We start from the raw sequence: 23,305 nt of genomic DNA on the forward strand, positions 1-23,305 counted from the left end.
TCCGGGATCACTCAACAGCTCCGCCTTCTCGCCGCTGATTGGCCACCGGAACTGTAGCTCAGGAGAGGCAGACAGGCGGCCAATCACCGGCGAGGAGGTGGAGCTTGGAGAGGAGGAGCCGAGCGGCAGCGCACGGAGATCAAAGAAGATCGAGGGAGCTGCAGGAGCGAGTGAAGAGAGAGGCCAGAGAAGGAAGACAGCTGACAGGTAAGTGCAAATTTTGCTGCTGCAGCCAGGTATGCAGGCTGTAGATGGGAGAGGGAGAGAGCCCAGGCTGGAGCAGGAGTCAGCAAGGTAAGTATCATTGGTGTCAGTGGGAGGGATAGTGCCCCATCCTTTGTGTCACTAATACCAACGATGGGGCACTATTCCTCCACCCACTGACACCAACGATGGGGCACTATTCCTCCCCCCACTGACACCAACGATGGGGCACTATTCCTCCCCCCACTGACACCAAGAATGGAGCACTATTCCTCCCCCCACCGACACCAATGATGGGTCACTATTCCCCCCCCCCCACTGACACCAATGATGGGTCACTATTCCCCCCCCTGACCCCAATGATGGGGCACTATTCCCCCCTCCACCACACTGACACCAATGATGGGGCACTATTCCTCCCACTGACACCAATGATGGGGCACTATTCCTCCCACTGACACCAATGTTGGGGCACTATTCCTCCCACTGACACCAATGATGGGGCACTATTCCTCCCACTGATACCAATGATGGGGCGCTATTCCTCCCACTGATACCAATGATGGGGCGCTATTCCTCCCACTGACACCAATGATGGGACGCTATTCCTCCCATTGACACCAATGATGGGGCACTATTCCTTCCACTGATACCAATGATGGGGCACCATTCCTTCCACTGACACCAATGATGGGGCACTATTCCTCCCACTGATACCAATGATGGGACGCTATTCCTCCCACTGACACCAATGATGGGGCACTATTCCTCCCACTGATACCAATGATGGGACGCTATTCCTCCCACTGACACCAATAATGGGGCACTATTCCTCCCACTGATACCAATGATGGGGCACCATTCCTCCCACTGACACCAATGATGGGACACTATTCCTCCCACTGATACCAATGATGAGGCACTATTCCTCCCACTGATACCAACGATGGGACACTATTCCTCCCACTGACACCAACGATGGGGCACTATTCATCCCACTGATACCAACGATGGGACACTATTCATCCCACTGACATCAGTGATGGGGCGCTAGTCCTCCCACTGAAAAATTACAGTTATGAAGTAGCAACGAAAATAATTTTATGGTTGGGGGTCACCACAACATGAGGAACTGTATTAAGGGGTCGCGGCATTAGAAAGGTTGAGAACCACTGATTTAGAGGTCCATTTTTGCGCTGTTTATGTATATTTGGTAAACTGTGAGAATGTTAATGGCTTGCAATTCCTCCATGGCCCATAGGAGGCAATTCACTAACCACCTTCCAACATGCCTGACCTTATTTTTTTAATAATTTTTTTGGATCACACTGCTTTACCACACAAGTATGTGATGACATGCTGCAAACAACCAGGTGTCAGCAATAAGTGTACACTGTGCACCCCCAAATAAAAAATGGCTCTATCAACAGAAAATAAACTATATCCCCCTCCCCCCCCAAAAAAAAAAAACCTAAAACAAAAAATTGCAAAGGGGGGTGTCAGCAAAACACAACTAAGCATCTACAGTTGTTGCTGACACACATAAAAACGTAGACCTAAACATGAACTGGGAATCTCTCCTTGCTTTCTAGTTGACAGTTGTCAGACAGAACAGTAAGAGAGAAAAAAATCTCCCCAAGGTGAACATGGACAGCAATAAAAACACATTTTCTAGTGAAATTGAAAAAGATTAGAACTTCTGTATGGTCTTTGCTGTCTGTGTCCCCATGATGGAGACTAGGCATCAGACTGTGGGGTGGAGACCCTACTTAAACTTAGGAGGGCCAGTATCAGTCACTGAACTATGGAACACAGGAAGACTTTCATCTTAATGCCTTCTAGATAGGAAATCTGCTTGTCTGACTCTGTATTTCATTCTCTGTGCAATACTCACTTCACTGCTATATGTACCCCTGGGGAGACTACCAGGAGCCATGCCAACACACATTGCACAGGTGTAGCGCTACCCCCACAGGGACTGCTTGATAATGCTTGTTCCCAGTGGTTGCCCTGACCTTGCAAGCCTCTTGACACCTCTGAGACTCTGGGTTCAGATATGTTTCAACAGTATAAAATAATAATGAAAGTCTCTTTTTAGTAACACCTCTATATTAGACTTGTTCAAAAGAGTAGGCTACAGGAATTATGGGTTTAGGATATACAACCCCAGTTACTCATACAAGCAAAACACTGGTAAAATAGAAATAATCAATTAGCAACTTTTAACAGATTATACAGTCATGAGTAGCAAGCTTCAACTATTTAATTGCAACAGCAGCAACAAGAGGGAGAAGAAAAGGCTTGTTGGCTTGTCAGCTCCCCCTGGGCCACCAGTACTGCAATGGGGGATGCATAAATATATGTAAATGTATACTTTGCCTAAACAAAAATAAGTAAAATAAAAATTTGAATATCAATGGCTTTAGAAGAGAAGAGGTCCCTTTAACTAGAGATTGCAACTTGAGTCCTGTGATGTTTAAAGTTCCTGAAATGGTGGCATCCATAGTCTTCTGCTAGCAATGGTGGGGCCCATAAAGCATTGGTGAATACTGGTAATTCAGTGAAGGTAAACAGATAGACTGTGGTACTGACCAAAGCAAAAATCTCCAGGTACTGAGGTGTAAAGGTGTTTGCATGTAGTTTCTCTACATTGATGACAGAAAGAGGTTGGGCATCTGGCCACTCACCAATTCTATGGATAGCACAGCCTACTAGTGACAGAGTTACTGCCCAGGCTCTTGGCTGTTTGCAAGGATGTGCAGAGCTACTGTCTGATGGCCTGTCAGTGCAGCGAGCAGAGGTGTCTGTGTTAGGACTGGATTGGATCCTGGTCTGGCAATCGGTGTCACGGCTATGCTGAACTGATGTGCAGAGTCCCACATTAGTAGGCCAACAATCTCTCTCTGGAGGAGAACAGCAGTCTTTGTGTGTTCGACTCGCCAGCTCTCTGGTAGTTGTACTTCATTCAGCACTCAGAAATACAATATTTATTGGCTATCGGACTACAGGTCCAAACATCCTCTGCTGTCAGACGAACTGAATCCACTCTGCTAACAGGAAGTGATGTAGCAGTCTCAGTCCTGGCCACTAGGGGGGGAAAGGATTAATCATAGTCTCATCTGTAGATGTCCCTGAAAGGCATAATGATATAGCAAGCACCTGGCTACACAGGCATAGTGCACAATTGTCACTATCACTAAAGTGGTTCAGAGCAAAGATATGTCACTGACCCAGGAGTCAATGCATGTAGACAAGATATGGCTGCAAGAGGTTTCAGGTAATCTAAGAGGTAAAAAGCACAAGAAAATTGGGCAAACAATATTTTATGAAAAATAAAAAAACATGGTGGTTATGAAATACAATACTTTAGTAAACTAATTGTCATTCAGTTCACTATACACTCACTGGCCACTTTATTAGCTACACCTGTTCAATTGCTTGGTAACACAAATTGCTAATCAGAAGGCTGTTTATGACATGATTATGACAATGACATGACTGAAACTCAATGTATTTAGGCATCTAGACGTGGTGAAGATGACTTGCTGAAGTTCAAACCAAACATCAGAATGGAGAAGAAAGGGGATTTAAGTGACTTTGCATGTGGCATGGTTGTTGGGGCCAGAAGGGCTGGTCTGAGTATTTCACAACCTGCTGATCTACTGGGATTTTCATGCACAACCAGCTCCAGGGTTTACAGAGAATGGTAAGAAAAAGAGAAAAATATCCAGTGAGTGGCAGTTGTGTGGAGGAAAATGCCTTGTTGATGTCAGAGGAGAATGGGCAGACTGGTTCAAGATGATAGAGAGGTAACAGTAACTCATGTCATTGTGGACCAAAATCTCTGAGGAATGTTTCCAACACCTTGTTGAATCCAGGCCATGAAGAATTAAGGCAGATCTGAAGACAAAAGGGGGTCTAACCCGATACTAGCAAGGTGTACCTAATAAAGTGGCCAGTGGGTGTATATTGGACATGGACACACTTGTGGTTGCTGTGGTCAGTCTGAGAGTGAGGTGCACATAGGAGTAACATTAATTATCATTGTCCCTGTGGTGAACCAGATGTCTACAAGATGTTTTCACTTTCATTGCAGTGAACTGATCTTACATAACAAAGCTCCTCTTTACATGTGCAAACTGAGAAAAACTTTACAATGGTCAGTATTCCTTTCAACTGATTGTGTCATTGTTCTCCAATAGTTGTGTTTTCAATACTCCAGGCTAGGACAACCTTTAGTTTACTTGAGCTACCTAACAATAGCTGGAGGTATTGAAGTGCAAGATAATTCACTATTACCACAAACTCCAATACTTGGAAAGTTCTTTGTAACTTTTGAGGTAGGCTAGCCATACATGGAGGCATCTGATCATTAGGAAATTAACACAAATCAGGCATTCAATCTTTTTCTTCCATTAGCTAACATACACATCCGATATTCTGTTCATGATTGTCTCATTGGCAACAAATGGTCTTTATTTTTAATATCAAAATCACCAATAGACATGGAAAAAATTAGGAAGTCACGGTTGCCTCATTTGATACCAGGAGAATTGATTTGTCATTGTTTCAAAATTCTTCTTCCATGTAGATTGACCTCTAAAGCCAAGTGCACAAGAAGATACAGGAGTGGTACATGCTCAACAACCATTGAAAATTGACTCTGATGTTCATTATAACCAGCATTCACATGTACGGTGATAACAACAAATCATGCATTAGTAGAACAAGCCATAACTGCAGTCTATTTCAGCAGACCTGTTTCTTTGTACTTCTGGCAAGCTACATCTGTAAAGACACAAATATTCAATGTGAATGGATCCTAGGGCTAGCCACAGGTGAAGGATAGATGTGGAATATGTGAACCCCATGCAAATGGTGAACAATCCTTTTGGCTTCTTAGTAGGATTAGTAAGGGTCTAAACACTGTTAGGTTGTTATTAGTAATTGTAATATATCAAAACACATTGCACGAATCTCACACAACACGTCTCTAGGAGTGGGTGCTTGGCTAAATGGTGGCACCTTGTATATCCAAACATAGAAATAAAAACAGCATTCCAACTGAATTTCCAAGATGACTGTTTACTGAAGTCCAATATTAGTAGATACACCCAGGACGGGACAAGGGATGGACGGGGGGGGGGGGTTGCCCTGGGCACTGTGTGGTATCGTGTGAGGTGGGGGGCACCAGACGGAAATTTGGGGAGGTGTGCTAGGAGTGGTGATTGTGGGGTATTTGTGTTGGGAGGGGAGATGGGGGAAGAGTATTTGTGCTAAAAGGGGGTTTGTTTGCCAGTAGGGGAATTTGGGGGAGGGGGGGTTTGTGCTAGGATAAGGAATTGGAGGAGGATAATCTGTGCTGGGGGGAGGTTGGATTTGGAGGCGAAGGAGAGGATTTGTGTTGGAAGGTGACATTTGAGTAAAGGTGTTGTGCTAGGAGGGGGAATGTTTTTTTGGGCGGGGGGATTTGTGCTAGGAAAGGGGGATTTTAGCGGGGGGGTGAATTTTTTCTGGAAGGAGAGGGAAATTATGCTTAAGGAGTAAGCATACAGATTAGTGTTCAATTTTTGTTTATGGGGGGGGGAATTTTTGCTCATACATCTTGGGGAGCACACAATTTGGCATGTTTGCACTGGGCTCTCATTGGCACTGGATACACCACATTTTGGGATACACAGACCCTCCTTTTCAAGCTGACAGAAATAGATGGATATATAGAACGACCTTAACATACTGTATAGCCTCAACCCTAACACATAACTCTTTCAATCCTAAGCCTTAACCATAAATGTAAATGTACTGAACCCATAAACTATATTCCTATATTCCTATAACTAAATAACATCTTCTAATCCATACTTACCTTCTCCATGATGGAAGCATTCACCATTTCTGTCCTGGGATCAGTCCCAAAACCATCTCCTCTCTGTACTCAAAAAAAGCAGTGCTGAGATGCCATTACTAAAAATACCTGCTTTCGGAAAAACTGTAGAAATGATTGCAAAGAAGACAAATTTAAATCCCAACTCTGGACTAGGCACCCCCTCTTTTTCAGCATCCACCATTACCTCTATGGACCCCTATTTCTTGTTGTCCATTCACATGATGTCACAGTTCTTCTTTATGTTCCTCTGGGGAAGGGGAGGTAAAAAATGTTGATGCTACCACATATCAATGGGAAACTGCTATCCACAGCATTCACGTATGATGTACAAAAAGGGGGCAAATCCAGGATAGCCTGGGCTCACAGGGAATGTACAGAATGGTGCTTGGCATTATTTAACCCAGAAGACAAGTGGCACTGGATCTCAGAGTGGTGGGTCTTCAGGGAGCAGTGCCAAAAAAGGAGTGAATATTAGAGTCAGACAATTTATATTTTTGTTGTACTTTTTTGGTCTGCACATTTAAATGGGAGTGTACTTTTAATGACAGTAATGTATAAAATGACTATCAATGTGGAATTGTCCTTTTACTCCTACACGTTCTACTTAGAAAATGCTTACATACCATGATGTATGATGTATCTTCTTTCTTTCATTAATATTTAGATAGTAAATGTTTCTTTAAGGAATGCTTTCTTTTTTTTTTTTTTTTTTAATAAAGTAGTCAAGCTATTTGTCAGTAAATGGTACACAGAACCTCAGGGCTGTAAAAAGTACAGTGAAAGAAGGTCACATGGTCATGGAAGCCCTTTCATGAAAAGCTGTACCTATAATTCTTCTTGACACAACAATGTGTAGTGATTCTTAGAAGTTTTTTTTTTTATTTGTGTAGGTGGACAGAGGCAGTGAAACCAATCCATTATGACTCTATTTAACCTGAGTCTTTGTTCTCCACAGGCTCTCCATGTTAATGAGGTCAGTGTACTGCCAGCCAACAACCTATTATAAGGTCAGCTCGGCATTTTGTACCTTGATCCTATAGTCCAACTTAAAATGTCATGAAAATGTTTAAAGGCCATGTAAACCTTATACCAATGAACTTCTCTTATACTGTCTGGTCCAGGGGCGGACTGACAACTTATGGGGCCCCCAGGCAATAGGGGGTCATGGGGCCCCTGTGTCCTTGCCCAAACACAAAAAAGCCTATGAAAAAGATACCAGGGGCATCTCATGGGGCCATCTACTGACCCCAGGCCCTCGGGCAGTGCCTGAATTTCCAAATGGTCAGTCTGCCCCTGGTCTGATCCCTTATAGTATGTTAAATATACCAATGAAAGTGTTTTGTTTTTTCTGTTTAATAAAGCAAATAGCTTTTGCCCATGTCAGAAATCTTATCAACTGATAAGTTCCTCTACTCTCTGCCTCTGCACTCTTACAAGTTGCATTATTCCCAGCTTTCTCTGAAGACTACATTACTCCTCCCATGTATGCTATGGAAATGAAGAGGGGAGGGGGTCCTATAGTCCAGTTCTAGGGTGACAATACTGCTTTGCTCTATAGATTCAGTACAGTGAGTGAACACTATCACCCTAGGAAAGAATGTTTGTTAGCAGCACGGCCACCAGATGAAAATAAAGGGAAAAAAGAAAAGTAGTGTAGTCGCCACATCTATGGAAAGGATTAGAAAGCTGTAATACACTATATTTTGTTCTTGGGTTTAGGTACATTTTAGGGCATTTGGAAAAAAAATCTGAAAATTGTAGGAAACAAATATGTAGAGAGAGAGGGGGCGGAGAAAAAGGGAGATAGAGGGGGGGGAGAAAGGGAGGGAGAGAGAGAGGGGGGGAGGGGAGAGAGAGGGGGGAGGGGGGAGAGGGGGGGAAGAGATATAGAAAAGGAGAGGGAAAGAGAGAGAAAGAGAGAAAGGGAAAGAGAGAGAGGCAGTAGAGAGAGAAAGAGAGAGGGAAAGAGAGAAAGGGAAAGAGAGAGAGAAAAAGAGAGAGACAGGGAGAGGGAAAGTGAGATGGGGGGGGAGAGAGAGAAAGAGGGAGGGAAAAAGAGGTAGGCGGAGAGAGAGGGGTGGAGAGAGGGGGGGGAGAAAAAGAGATAGGGGGGGAAGAGATAGAGAAAGGGAGAGGGAAAGAGGGGGGGAGAGAGAGGGGGGGGATAAAAGGGGAGGGAAAGAGAGAAAGAGAGAGAGGGGGAACATGAAAGGGAAAGAGAGAGGGGGGAAGAGAGAGGGAGAGTTAAAAAGAGAGAGGGAAAGAGAGAGGGAGGGAAAGAGAGAGGGAAAAAGAGAGAGAGAAGTGGAGAGGGAAAAAGAGAGAGAAGGAAACAGAGAGAGGGAAAAAGAGAGGGAGAGAAAGATTTTCTCATAGTGCTTACTAAGCTTAAAGAAAAAATGTTTTCTTTATAGTTAAGGATAGAATGAAATGAGTTGGAGCCCCTGTTGTGTTTTTATTTCTCTCTGTGTCTTTTTTAGATAAATTCACTCTCCCTCTGTTTCTTAGTTTGCCTCAACACCAGGACAGGTAATATGAGAGAATACAAAATTTTGAAATTGCACCCCAGCAGGATTCGAGGTAAAATAAAGGGCATTTCCTCCATTTGGAGAGCTTTCTTTTGAATTCAGAGCTATACACCCAGCTTAGCCAGATAATTAGAGAGCTACACGTGTGATCAGTTGATTTGGATATTAGAACTGCCTTTTTGTGTATCTTCTTACTCTGTGATTAACATGGATCTAAATTGTTTTTTGTACCTTAATGCAGTGGTCTCCAAACTGCGGCCTGGGGGCCGGATGCGGTCCTTTGATTGCTTTTATCTGGCCCTCGGACCACTCTTCCTCCCACTATCACCAATGATGGGGCACTATTCCTTCCACCGATAACAATGAGGGGGCACTATTCCTCCCACTTACACCAATGATGGGACACTATTCCTTCCACCGATAACAATGATGGGGCACTATTCCTCCCACTGCTACCAATCATGGGACACTATTCCTTCCACTGATAACAATGATGGGGCACTATTCCTTCCACTGACACTAATGATGGGGCACTATTCCTTTCACTGACAACAATGATTGGGCACTATTCCTCTCACTGACATCAATAATGGGACACTATTCCTCCCACTGACACCAATAATGGGACACTATTCCTCCCACTGACACCAATGATGGGGCACTATTCCTTCCACCGATAACAATGATGGGGCACTATTCCTCCCACTTACACCAATGATGGAACACTATTCCTTCCACCGATAACAATGATGGGACACTATTCCTCCCACTGACACTAATGATGGGGCACTATTGCTCTCACTGATACCAATGATGGGGCACTATTCCTTCCACTGACACTAATGATGGGGCACTATTCCTCCCACTGATACCAATGATGGGACACTATTCCTTCCACTGATAACAATGATGGGGCACTATTCCTTCCACTGACACTAATGATGGGGCACTATTTCTCCCAATGATACCAATGATGGGGCACTATTCCTTCCACTGACACTAATGATGGGGCACTATTACTCTCACTGATACCAATGATGGGGCACTATTCCTTTCACTGACAACAATGATGGGGCACTATTCCTCTCACTGACATCAATAATGGGACACTATTCCTCCCACTGACACCAATAATGGGACACTATTCCTCCCACTGACACCAATAATGGGGCACTATTCCTCCCACTGACATCAATGATGGGGCACTAATCCTCTCACTGACATCAAAGATGGGGCACTAAGCCTCTCACTGACATCAATGATAGGGCACTAATCCTCTCACTGACATCAATGATGGGGCACTATTCTTCCCACTGCTACCAATGATGCGACACTATTCCTTCCACTGACACCAATGATGGGGCACTATTTCTTCCACTGACATCAATGATGGGGCACTAATCCTCTCACTGACATCAAAGATGGGGCACTAATCCTCTCACTGACATCAATGATGGGACACTATTCTTCCCACTGCTACCAATGATGGTACACTACTCCTTCCACTTACACCAATGATGGGGCACTATTTCTTTCACTGACATCAATGATGGTGCACTATTCCTCCCACTGACACCAACAATGGGGCTTTATTGTTCCCATCAATGCCAATGATGGGGCATTTTGTACTCCCACCAACACAAGGGCATTCTCCTTACACTGGCCACGGTCTTGCCCCTCAAAATCTGAAGGACAGTAAACTGGACCTTAGTTTAGAAAGTTTGGAGACCCCTGCCTTAATGCATTAAGGAAAAAAACACCCCATGACTTGTTCCCACTACTTCCATACTTACCTGCGTCCTCGCACCGATCCAGCACTGTCCCAGCTGCAACACCACTCCTCACTTATTCATCTCACAGAAGACACAGAGCAGTGGGGGCCATAGGCTCCTGCTGCTGTCAGTCAAACTCCTGTGAGGAGGGAGCAGGGGTATGACTTAGCTACGCTGTGTGTGTCTATCAACACACGCAGCCCAACTCAAGAACGTTCCTGCATGGGTTCCCCGTTAACACCGTGCTTGCTGATGGAGCACTCAGAGAAAGAAGGAGCAAACAGCACCAGCAGGGACCTGCCAAAGAGGAGGTAAGAAACCTCTGTGTGCAAAATTGTTGCACAGAGCAGGTTTGTATAATATCTGTTTTATTTTAGCAAAAAAAAAAAAAATCAGCCTATAATGTAACATTAAGCTACTTTGATGGAGTGAATCACATTAGTATAGCTGCCGCACCAGGTGGGCTGTGTAACTGCATCCTTTTGGTTTCAATCAATAAATTGGCTTTTTTTGATGAAAGGCTCTCCCTTCCCTTTTTAATTCCTGTGGTGTTCCCACAATCTATTAGCAGCAAATATTGAATACCTTTTATTCCCATCATATCACAACCACCATAGCAATGTGCTAAGCATAGATCATCATACAACTCAATACAAAGGGCTCATTCACACGGGCATCTGAAACAATCTGTCTAGATGCATACAGCATATAGTTTTGTACGTATCTAAATGCAGTCCTATAGAAGTCACTGGAGCCATACACACTGCTGTGCTACAAACAAACTGAAAAGCAGAGTACAAAACCTAGGACACAGCTGCATTTGAGACTCATACATGTCTGCAGACTTTACGCATGTATGCAGGTAAATGCATGTAAACGCATGACAAAGAGACAGAGGGGCGCCAGACTAAGTGCAATATAAAAACAATAGTGGTTTATTAAATACATACAGCTGGCAACTCAAAAAAAAGTAGAAGTCACAGGCATGTCTACAGTTCCTACGGGGTGTCTCCCATTTGGTTCCGGTTACTGGGGCAGCCTCAGTGTGGCTGAGCGGTGGAGGTGGAACATAAAGGCTGTAAAAGTAAGCATTTCTCCTCTCTAGCTGCATTCTTGTAGCCATTGAGAACTACTGAGTGAGCTGTGATTGGTCACAGTTTGTCACATGGTACGAGGTTGTTGCCTTGTACCATGTGACCTCTGTAATCATTCACAGATTTCACACCTAGTAAGCAATGATGTCCCAAGTGACATCTTGCTTACTACTCTGCATGTGATCACTGATTGGCCAATCAGTGATCACATGATCCCGTACGACGATCGGTGTTCCACTGTGTCCGGAGGACACAGTGGGCACTGGATCGCGATGCTGCGCGCTCCCAGGGAGCGCGCACAAGCAGGGTGCAGGGAGGCTGTTTATAAACGGCCACCTGACCCTGCACTGCCACCGTCTGGCCGTTTATATACAACGGCCGGACAGGAGGTGGTTAACTGGCAATTGCACAGCCATGCAACACTGTAACCAAATGAAATTTATACAATGTTTTTCACACAAATAGATCTTTCTTTTGGTGGTATTTGACCTAGGGTTGCCACCTCATCCCTTTAAAACCAAACACATATTAATTACACAGATTCTGAGGCTGATCAACGTTAATTAAACTCACTTAGTGCCTTATCTGCATTAAATTAGCCTCAGAACCCGTGTAATTAATATGTGTTTGGGTTTAAAGGGATGAGGTGGCAACCCTAATCGTACCACTACTGGGTTTTTTATTTTTATTATATAAATGAAAAAATACGGTACATTTTGAAAAAATAAATATTTTTTACATTCTGCAATAAAATATTTCCCCAAAAAATTAAATTTCTTCAAAAATATAGGCCAAAATGTATTCTGCTACGTCTTTGGTAAAACCAATCTCAATATGTTTGTATTGATTGGTTTGTGTGAAAGTTATAACGTCTACAAACTATGGTATATATAATGGAGTTTTGTTTTTTTTTTTATATATATACACTAGTAGTGGCCGCAATCAGCAACTTATAGTGGGCAATCTGACACTAACGCTGGGTGGGAACTAAGTAACTGGCACTGACATCTCCAGTGACACTACTGCAGTGATCGGTGATACTATACACCGTGACTGTACTAATACCACTTATAAAAGAGGGGGTGCAGCGCTAGTAAAATACACAATATCAAATAATCACAGATATAAATATAAAGTAACAAGGTGCAAATACATAAGCCACTGGATGGTGGCCAAAGGTGTTAGAAGGTGTTGACTCAGTTAAAAGTCCACAAAGAAAAAGTGTTGATAAGATCTCAAATGATCTCAGGATATCCAGTGATAAGGGCCGTGGATCAGGTGATAAATGATAATGAGATTCGCACTCACCAGATACGCAAATCAAATGCGCAAAAATAGTAGTAAGCCACTGGTCTTCAGGATATCATCAAAATGGGTCTGGTCAGATCTGGTGGGCTAAACCAGTGGGAAGCCATATCTGGATTCATACCGACACCGACTCCTCTTAAGTATCTCTGGCCAATCATATGCTGTGCATTGGGATAATCCAGGTGGGTGTAGAAATGGGTGACATGGAGATGGAAATTCTCGTAGCAGATCCAGATGTACAACAACAGGAGAACCGAGACAAATACAGCCAGGATTTTTAGGCGATCTCTGAAAACCTCTCTCTTCAGGGAAGCCTACTCCGCCCTCAGCTAATAATGGAATCTTCTACCTAGAAGAGCACACCAGATCTGACCAGACCCATTTTGATGATATCCTGAAGACCAGTGGCTTACTACTATTTTTGCGCATTTGATTTGTGTATCTGGTGAGTGCGCAATCTCATTATCATTTATCACCTGATCCACGGCCCTTATCACCGGATATCCTGAGATCATTTGAGATCTTATCAACACCTTTTCTTTGTGGACTTTTAACTGAGTCAACACCTTCTATCACCTTTGGCTACCATCCAGTGGCTTATGTATTTGTACATTGTCACTTTATATTTATATCTGTGATTATTTGATACTGTATATTTTACTAGCGCTGCACCCTCTTTTATATGTGTCTTGGAAGATTTATTGGTACCTTTTTGGTATACAGCTGCTAACGTATTTGGCATTATTTTAGCGTTTGCTTATTCTTTCTGCATTCACTGTACTAATACCACTGGCTGGGAAGGTGTTAACATCTAAAGGCAATCAAAGGGTTAACTGTGTGCCTAACCATGTGTATTATGTGCTGTCTTTACTAATAGATGTGGCTGTGTTTTCTCCCCTGCCCGGCCCCCACTCCCTCTGACAGTATGGGGAGAAGTCTCCCAGTACTATCTGTCAAATTTGAAAACAGTGTGACCCCACCCACATGGCCACGTCATTCATTCATTCTCAGATTTCAATGAATGAACTGCAAGTCCTGTCAGCCTTAGCGGCTGTCGGCTTGTAGTTTTCATCGAAGATTCCTGGCAGTATATCTGCTTGCTCCCTTCCAATACGGGTAGCAGATATTCTGACAGGTCTGCAGGAGACCTGCATGACACCATTGATCTACTGATCACTGGTGCAATGCTTTCCAGGCTCCTGTAGACAAAAATAATAAATGCACATTTTTGTTTACCTGCAAAAAATGTTTATTATTTTTGTCTAAAATCTGAACTTATCCTTTAAATCCAACCCCTACTTGGAAATGCTGATCACGTACATATACATATTATTATTATTATACAGTATTTATAAAGCGCCAATAGTTCGCTCAGCGCTTATAAAGGCAGTGTCAGGGATCCCCTCGATCCCCGCCGCGATGGTCCCGGCGCAGGCGCAGTATGCCGCCCTGTGCAGGGACTCGAGCACTGGGTCCGGGCTGGCCGCGGCGTTCGAGTTCGCGCATGCGCAGTAGAAGCCGCGGCCGCCCGCTGGGCACCAATGGCAGCGCAGGGCGGGATATTTAAACGACCCTGAGCTGTCATTCAGTGCCTTCTGGTCTTACCTGTATCCTGTGTCCGTGAACCTGTGTATTGTAAGTTGCTGACCCGGATTGTACCTGACCTTGCTGTATTTCTCCTGCCCAGACCCTTGCTTTGCCTGACCTCTCTCCTGAATGCCCCCTATTGGATTTGACCTGCTGTTGCTGACCTGGCGTGTGACCCGACTATTCTATGCCCGCTGCCTTGTACCTTGCCGTCCTCTCTGTTACCGACCCGGCACGTCTGACCTTGCTCATCCATCCATCCATCCCGTGCAGTGGGGTCTGCTGACCTCCTCATATCAGACTCTTCCCCGTGGGAGCCCTTGGCGCATACCACTACCACTGACGGACGCACCCAGTAGCCACGACCTGGTCTCAGGGGGCTCCAAGTCCATCCCCACCATCAGGGGCCCTGGTGAACAAGCACCCTGGGACTTAGACTCCGTGCGCTGGGGACGCCTACTCAGTGGAGTGCTAGTGGTACCGCCAGGCGGTCCCTTACAGTACCAGAAGGCCATGACTGAGTCTAGAGGAGGGCCCTCGCCGCTTGAGGAGATCTGCAGGCACCTGTCTAACTTGACGCAGGCCGTATCGGCCCTGCAGGACAGATGTCAGCAGATTGAGAATCACTTCCAGACCTGCACTATATCCGTTTCTGCCCCACAGGCCGCGGTCCCCGCACCCCCGGCCGTAGCAGCCCCTGTACCGGTTTCTGGGGCATCCGCCCCACTCCCGGCGGCCGAACCCCGAGTACCCCTACCGGAACGGTTTCACGGGGACCGCACACGCTTCAGGTCATTCCGTGAGTCCTGTCTCCTCTATTTTGAGTTGCAACCACGAACCTTTGTGACTGAATCCGTGAAGGTGGGGTTCGTCATCTCCCTCCTGCAGGGTGAACCCCAAGACTGGGCCCACCGACTGCGGGGAAAAAATGACCCTCACCTTAGCTCGGTTGACTTTTTTTTTGACGCAATGGCCATCCTATACGATGACCCACAGCGGGCAGCTTCTGCTGAAGCTACTTTGTACACGCTCCGGCAAGGCCGCTGAGCGGCGGAGGAGTACGCGTCTGAATTTAGGCGCTGGATGGGGGACACACGTTGGAACGAGTTTGCTCTCCTGCATCAGTTCCGTATAGGCCTATCAGAAGGCCTGAAAGATGAGCTCGCCCGGGTGGAGGTGCCTGAGACTTTAGAGGACTTAATTGCACTGACTATTAAGATTGACCGTAGACTGCGGGAACGCAGGTTTGAGAGGTCCGGCCAGGGTCATGGAAATCCCTGGGGGCCATTTCAAGGGCCCAGTCAAGCACCTAGGCCAAACATCCAGAACCGGCCACCTGGAGATATCCCTGAACCTATGCAACTCGGCCTGGCGCGGCCTAAACTATCTCCAGAGGAACATCAGCGCAGACGATCCCAGAACCTGTGCCTCTACTGTGGCGAAGCTGGTCATATGGTACGATCCTGCCCGCAGAAACTGAGTAAGTGCACCTCTTCTTCCTTGTCCATTGGCAATGTTAGTCCATCCCAATACTTAGTGGTGCCCCTTTCCTTTCAGCTTCCGGAAAGGACCGTGGAAGTGTCGGCCATAGTTGATTCGGGGGCATGCAGCTGCTTCCTGGACATTAAGTTTGCTCACCAGCAGGGTATTCCTCTCCAATTGAAACAGAAGGGGTTCAATATTTATTTGGCTGACGGTTCCCGGATAAAATCAGGGGTGGTGAACCAGGAAACCCCCTCCATCGCCACTGTCATTGCCGGCCAGCACCAGGAACTGCTCCGCCTGGATGCTATAGCTTCACCCCTCTTCCCAGTCATTTTGGGGCTCCCATGGTTACGGGCCCATAACCCCCAAATTGACTGGGAGACCGGAGTAATTTCGTTCCCTTCTCCATACTGTCGGGTATACTGCCGCACTTCGGGCCCGGGGGTCCCCCAAATCCTCCTGTGCTCTGAGGGGGAAGCTGAATTAAAACAGGTAATCCCGGCAGCCTACCATGAGTTTCTAGATGTGTTCAGCAAGCGGGGAGCTGATACTCTACCCCCTCACCGCCCTTATGACTGTCCCGTTGACCTGTTACCCGGTTCAGAAATTCCTTTTGGGCGAATCTTCCCCCTTTCAGAGCTCGAATTGGGAGCCCTGAAGGAATATATCGAGGACAGCCTCCAGAAGGGGTTCATCCGCCCCTCCACTTCACCGGCGGGGGCGGGAATTTTCTTTGTTGAAAAAAAGGACAAAACCTTGAGGCCGTGTATCGATTACAGGGAGTTGAACAGGGTCACGATAAAGAACCGTTACCCACTGCCGTTAGTACCAGAATTGTTCCAAAGTTTAAAAACAGCAGTGGTTTTTACAAAGCTGGATTTGAGGGGAGCATACAACTTGGTTCGCATAAGGGAGGGGGACGAGTGGAAGACGGCCTTCCGCACCCGCTTCGGCCATTTTGAATATTTGGTCATGCCGTTCGGGTTGTGTAATGCTCCGGCCACGTTTCAACACTTTGTGAATGACATTTTTAGGGACTTCCTGGATGTCTTTGTTATCGTCTATCTAGACGACATTTTGATTTTCTCCCCTTCCTTGGGGGAACACAGAATACATGTAGCGAGGGTATTGGGGCGATTGCGGCAGCATGGGTTGTACGCCAAGGCAGAGAAATGTTGTTTCGAACAATCCAGCATTACTTTCTTGGGCCTGATCATCTCCACCGCGGGGGTCGCGATGGATCCCCAGAAAGTCGCTGCAATACTGGATTGGCCTGAACCCATGGACAGGAAAGGCGTCCAACGGTTTATTGGTTTTGCAAATTTTTACCGAAAGTTCATCAAGAACTTCTCGGGTCTGGTCTCCCCCATTACTCAGCTAACCAAGCTGGGAACCCGGTTCAGATGGACACCTGAAGCTCAGAAAGCTTTTGAAGCCTTGAAGAAGTTGTTAACCTCGGCACCCATTTTGGGTCACCCAGACGCCGCCCTGCCCTACATCCTGGAAGTGGATGCATCGGAGAATGCGGTAGGTTCCATTCTCTCCCAGCGGAAGGGCACCAAGGAATTGCTCCATCCTGTAGCTTTCTTCTCACGGAAGCTTACCCCAGCAGAGAAGAATTATGATATCGGTGATCGAGAGCTACTGGCGATCAAAACGGCATTAGAGGAATGGAGGTACCTGCTGGAAGGTGCTATGCACCCCATCTTAATTTTTACTGATCACAAAAACCTAGAATATCTGAGAACCGCCAAGCGTTTACGCCCGCGACAGGCAAGATGGGCACTATTCTTTTCTAGATTCAACTTCCACATTACGTACCAGCCTGGATCAAAGAACACTAAGCCAGATGCGTTATCACGTATGTACGAGGACGCCAAGGAGACCCCAGTACCCGACACCATCTTGTCCTCGGGAAACTTCTTGGCCCTTCAGTCGGACCTTCGTTCCAAGATAATGGAGGCATCCACAACCGTCTCTACCTCAGCCGGAGGGCTCCTCCAGAACAAGGGGGGACTCCTATGGAGGGAAGATCGGATTGTGGTGCCGGAGGAAGCCCGAACCCTGGTCTTGGGCCATTGCCATGACCACCCGATGGCGGGGCACTTTGGCCCAGAAAAGACCCTGGAACTTCTCCGACGCTCCTTCTGGTGGCCGGACATGGCTAAAGATTGTAAGGGCTATGTAAGGTCCTGTATCACCTGCCAAAAGAATAAGCCTTCCAGAAACAAAGTTTGGGGTCTGCTGCGACCCTTACCGATTCCTGAACGGCCTTGGCAAAAGATATCGTTAGACTTTATAGTCGAGCTTCCGCCATCACTAGACCACACAGCAATCCTGGTGGTCGTAGACCGCTTGTCCAAGATGGCCCACTTCATCCCGTTGAAGAAAACCCCCTCGGCAGCCGAGACTGCGCGAGTTTTCATTCGTGAGGTAGTAAGGCTGCATGAAGACATTGGCCGAAGACATTGTCTCAGACCGAGGGGTCCAGTTCACGTCGAGATTTTGGAGGCACTGTGCAAAGTCCTGGACATCAAATTGTCCCTTTCCTCTGCATTCCACCCTCAAACTAACGGTCAAACCGAAAGGACCAATCAGACCCTGGAGCAATACTTGAGATGCTACACTTCATTTACTCAAGATGACTGGATGCCACTTCTCCCCCTAGCGGAATTCGCATACAACAATGCCCGTCACTCAGCGACGGGCCAGTCCCCGTTCTTTGCCAACTATGGGTTTCACCCTGTCTTCCTCCCGGATTTGGTCCCGGAATGCCCAGTAGCAGCATCGCAAGACGTAGTAACGTTTTTCTCCACGAACAATAAGAAGCTTCAAGAGGCCATCAGTCGGGCCCAGGAAGACTACAGGAAGGCATTCAACAGGAAACGGAGGGGAGATCTTGTGTTGCGGCCTGGGGAGAAGGTTTGGCTAGCGACGTCCAATTTAAAGATGCTTTGTCCGTCGAAGAAATTGGGACCCAAGTTTATAGGCCCCTTCTGCATTAAACGGATGGTCAACGAAGCGGCCTACGAACTCGTCCTTCCTGACACACTCAAAATCCACCCAGTCTTCCATGTGTCTCTGCTGAAGCCAGTAATCCCAGATGCCTTCCCTGACCGAGAATCTAGACCCCCGGAAGCCATAACGGTCGAGGGTGAGGAGGAATTTGAGGTGGAATCAATCCTGAAGTGCCGAAGGAGGGGGGGCCAGGCCCAATTCCTAATCAAATGGAAGGGCTATGGCCCTGAGGACAATTCCTGGGAACCAGCCCAGAATGTCCATGCACCTAGACTTGTCCGGAGGTTCTTTCGCGATCACCCGTGGTGGAGAGATCGGGTGGGCATCCGGAGGTTGCCCGTAGGGGGGGGCAATGTCAGGGATCCCCTCGATCCCCGCCGCGATGGTCCCGGCGCAGGCGCAGTATGCCGCCCTGTGCAGGGACTCGAGCACTGGGTCCGGGCCGGCCGCGGCGTTCGAGTTCGCGCATGCGCAGTAGAAGCCGCGGCCGCCCGCTGGGCACCAATGGCAGCGCTGGGCGGGATATTTAAACGACCCTGAGCTGTCATTCAGTGCCTTCTGGTCTTACCTGTATCCTGTATCCGTGAACCTGTGTATTGTAAGTTGCTGACCCGGATTGTACCTGACCTTGCTGTATTTCTCCTGCCCAGACCCTTGCTTTGCCTGACCTCTCTCCTGAATGCCCCCTATTGGATTTGACCTGCTGTTGCTGACCTGGCGTGTGACCCGACTATTCTATGCCTGCTGCCTTGTACCTTGCCGTCCTCTCTGTTACCGACCTGGCCCGTCTGACCTTGCTCATCCATCCATCCATCCATCCCGTGCAGTGGGGTCTGCTGACCTCCTCATATCAGACTCTTCCCCGTGGGAGCCCTTGGCGCATACCACTACCACTGACGGACGCACCCAGTAACCACGACCTGGTCTCAGGGGGCTCCAAGTCCATCCCCACCATCAGGGGCCCTGGTGAACAAGCACCCTGGGACTTAGACTCCGTGCGCTGGGGACGCCTACTCAGTGGAGTGCTAGTGGTACCGCCAGGCGGTCCCTTACAGGCAGTGGGTGGTCCACAACTGGTTAATAAGCTAAGGAGCACTTGTTCTTTGCACAGTCTATTGTAAGTCAACCCCATAGAGTAACATGACAAGTGAAAACACATTTTTTCAATGGTGGCCGTTCCAATCAATGCATATAAAGTTGAAACGACTTTTAAACAGTTTCTTTCCCAACTTTGATGCAACTTCAGTGAGACTTGAGTCCCATAGACTCTAATGTCACAATAAAAGTTGAACTGCACTGAAAATCGCTTGACAATGAGGTTGCAGCAGTGTGAACTGAAGCTTACCACCCCCCCCGGTCACATCAAGTCCAGCTTTGAAATTACTTACAGTGAAGTCGCACAATTTCAAAGTCGGGTGAGATGCCGATTTCAGGTGCGATTTGCAAGACATCTGACACAGATGTCTATGCCAATCGTGGCAGAAGTAGTACATGTACTACTTTAGATATCGGCGCGGCTCCAACCAAGTCAGAACCGCACTGATTTGACCACTGTAATTGTGGACAATAGGGTGTGACTTGGCAAAGGATGTGCAAGTTGCATGGCATGCAAATTGCATGCAAAGTCACACCCGATGTGACTGGGGTGTTAGCCATGAACACTGGTAAATGCATATAAGCATGTATACGCATACATGTGTAAAGATATTGGAAGAATTGTACGCATCTAAACAGGACTACTACTACTACTAAGGATACTGCAAGAATTGAATGCATCTAAACAGGACTACTACTACTACTACTACTAAGGATATTGGAAGAATTGTACGCATATAAACAGAACTACTTGGACAACTATGACTACTACTACTACTAAAGATATCTCGAGAGCGCGGCTTTTGTCTCCGGCGGGTGCAGGGAGCGGGAAGCCTCATGCTCGTGCTGCACCCACCGGGGGGGCGCACGGCGACAGGTTGGCAGCCCCGTGCCAGAACCCCCCAGCGGGGGTCACCCCTCTCCCGGCTATATGGCCGCAGAGGTGTGAGGTCCGCCGCAGAGATCACTTTCCTCCCATGCTGCACAGCCTGTCTTCAAAGGGCCAGGAAGGGGGGGGGGGGTGAGGTGACCCTTCTCATCCTGTGCAGCCTAACTTCAAAGGCTGCGACTGGATGAGGAGACGGTGAGGGGACACAGGGAAGACACAGGCACCAGGTGGGGGGGGGGGGGTTTGCAGAAGAGGAGCAGGCATTCCGTGACAGCATCTAAACAGGACTACTTGGACTACTACTACTACTAAAGACATTGGAAGAATTGTACGCATCTAAACAAGACTACTTGGTCTACTACTACTAAAGATATCGGAAGAACTGTACGCATCTAAACAGGACTACTTGGACTACTACTACTAAAGATATTGGAAGAACTGTACGCATCTAAACAGGACTACTTGGACAACTACTACTACTAAAGATATTGTACGCATCTAAACAGGACTACTTGGACTACTACTACTACTAAAGATATTGGAAGAACTGTACGCATCTAAACAGGACTACTTGGAAAACTACTACTACTAAAGATATTGTACGCATCTAAACAGGACTACTTGGACAACTACTACTACTAAAGATATTGTACGCATCTAAACAGGACTACTTGGACTACTACTACTACTAAAGATATCAGAAGAATTGTACGCATCTAAACAGGACTACTTGGACTACTACTACTAAAGATATTGGAAGAACTGTACGCATCTAAACAGGACTACTTGGACAACTACTACTACTAAAGATATTGTACGCATCTAAACAGGACTACTTGGACAACTACTACTACTAAAGATATTGTACGCATCTAAACAGGACTACTTGGACAACTACTAAAGATATCAGAAGATTTGTATGCATCTAAACAGGACTACTTGGACTACTACTACTACTAAAGATATTGTACGCATCTAAACAGGACTACTTGGACAACTACTACTACTAAAGATATTGTACGCATCTAAACAGGACTACTTGGACTACTACTAAAGATATCGGAAGAATTGTACGCATCTAAACAGGACTACTTGGACTACCACTACTACTACTACTTAAGATATTGGAAGAACTGTACGCATCTAAACAGGACTACTTTGACTATTACTACTACTAAAGATATTGGAAGAACTGTACGCATCTAAACAGGACTACTTTGACTATTACTACTACTAAAGATATTGGAAGAACTGTACGCATCTAAACAGGACTACTTGGACTACTACTACTACTACTAAAGATATTGGAAGAACTGTACGCATCTAAACAGAACTACTTGGACTACTACTACTAAAGATATTGGAAGAATTGTACGCATCTAAACAAGACTACTTGGACTACTAGTACTAAAGATATCAGAAGAACTGTACGCATCTAAACAGGACTACTTGGACTACTACTACTACTACTAAAGATATTGGAAGAATTGTACGCATCTAAACAGGACTACTTGGACTACTACTAAAGATATCGGAAGAATTGTACGCATCTAAACAGGACTACTTGGACTACTACTAAAGATATTGGAAGAACTGTACGCATCTAAACAGGACTACTTGGACTACTACTACTACTAAAGATATTGGAAGAACTGTACGCATCTAAACAGAACTACTTGGACTACTACTACTAAAGATATTGGAAGAATTGTACGCATCTAAACAAGACTACTTGGACTACTACTACTACTAAAGATATCAGAACTGTACGCATCTAAACAGGACTACTTGGACTACTACTACTACTACTACTACTAAAGATATTGGAAGAATTGTACGCATCTAAACAGGACTACTTGGACTACTACTAAAGATATTGGAAGAACTGTACGCATCTAAACAGGACTACTTGGACTACTACTACTACTAAAGATATTGGAAGAACTGTACTCATCTAAACAGAACTACTTGGACTACTACTACTAAAGATATTGGAAGAACTGTACGCATCTAAACAGAACTACTTGGACTACTACTGCTAAAGATATTGGAAGAACTGTACGCATCTAAACAGAACTACTTGGACTACTACTGCTAAAGATATTGGAAGAATTGTACACATCTAAACAAGACTACTTGGACTACTACTACTAAAGATATCAGAAGAACTGTACGCATCTAAACAGGACTACTTGGACTACTACTACTACTAAAGATATTGGAAGAATTGTACGCATCTAAACAGGACTACTTGGACAACTACGACTACTACTAAAGATATTGTACGCATCTAAACAGGACTACTTGGACAACTACGACTACTACTAAAGATATTGTACGCATCTAAACAGGACTACTTGGACGACTGCTGCTGCTACCGGATTTTACACAAGATCTTCTGCTGGTTGTGCCAACAAGAACCTGTGCTCCATGCAGAG

This window comes from Staurois parvus, unplaced genomic scaffold (genome assembly GCF_062004578.1).
Source record: "Staurois parvus isolate SC_StPar_1 unplaced genomic scaffold, SC_StPar_1.0 ptg000177l, whole genome shotgun sequence".
In the NCBI taxonomy this organism is placed as follows: Eukaryota; Metazoa; Chordata; class Amphibia; order Anura; family Ranidae; genus Staurois; species Staurois parvus.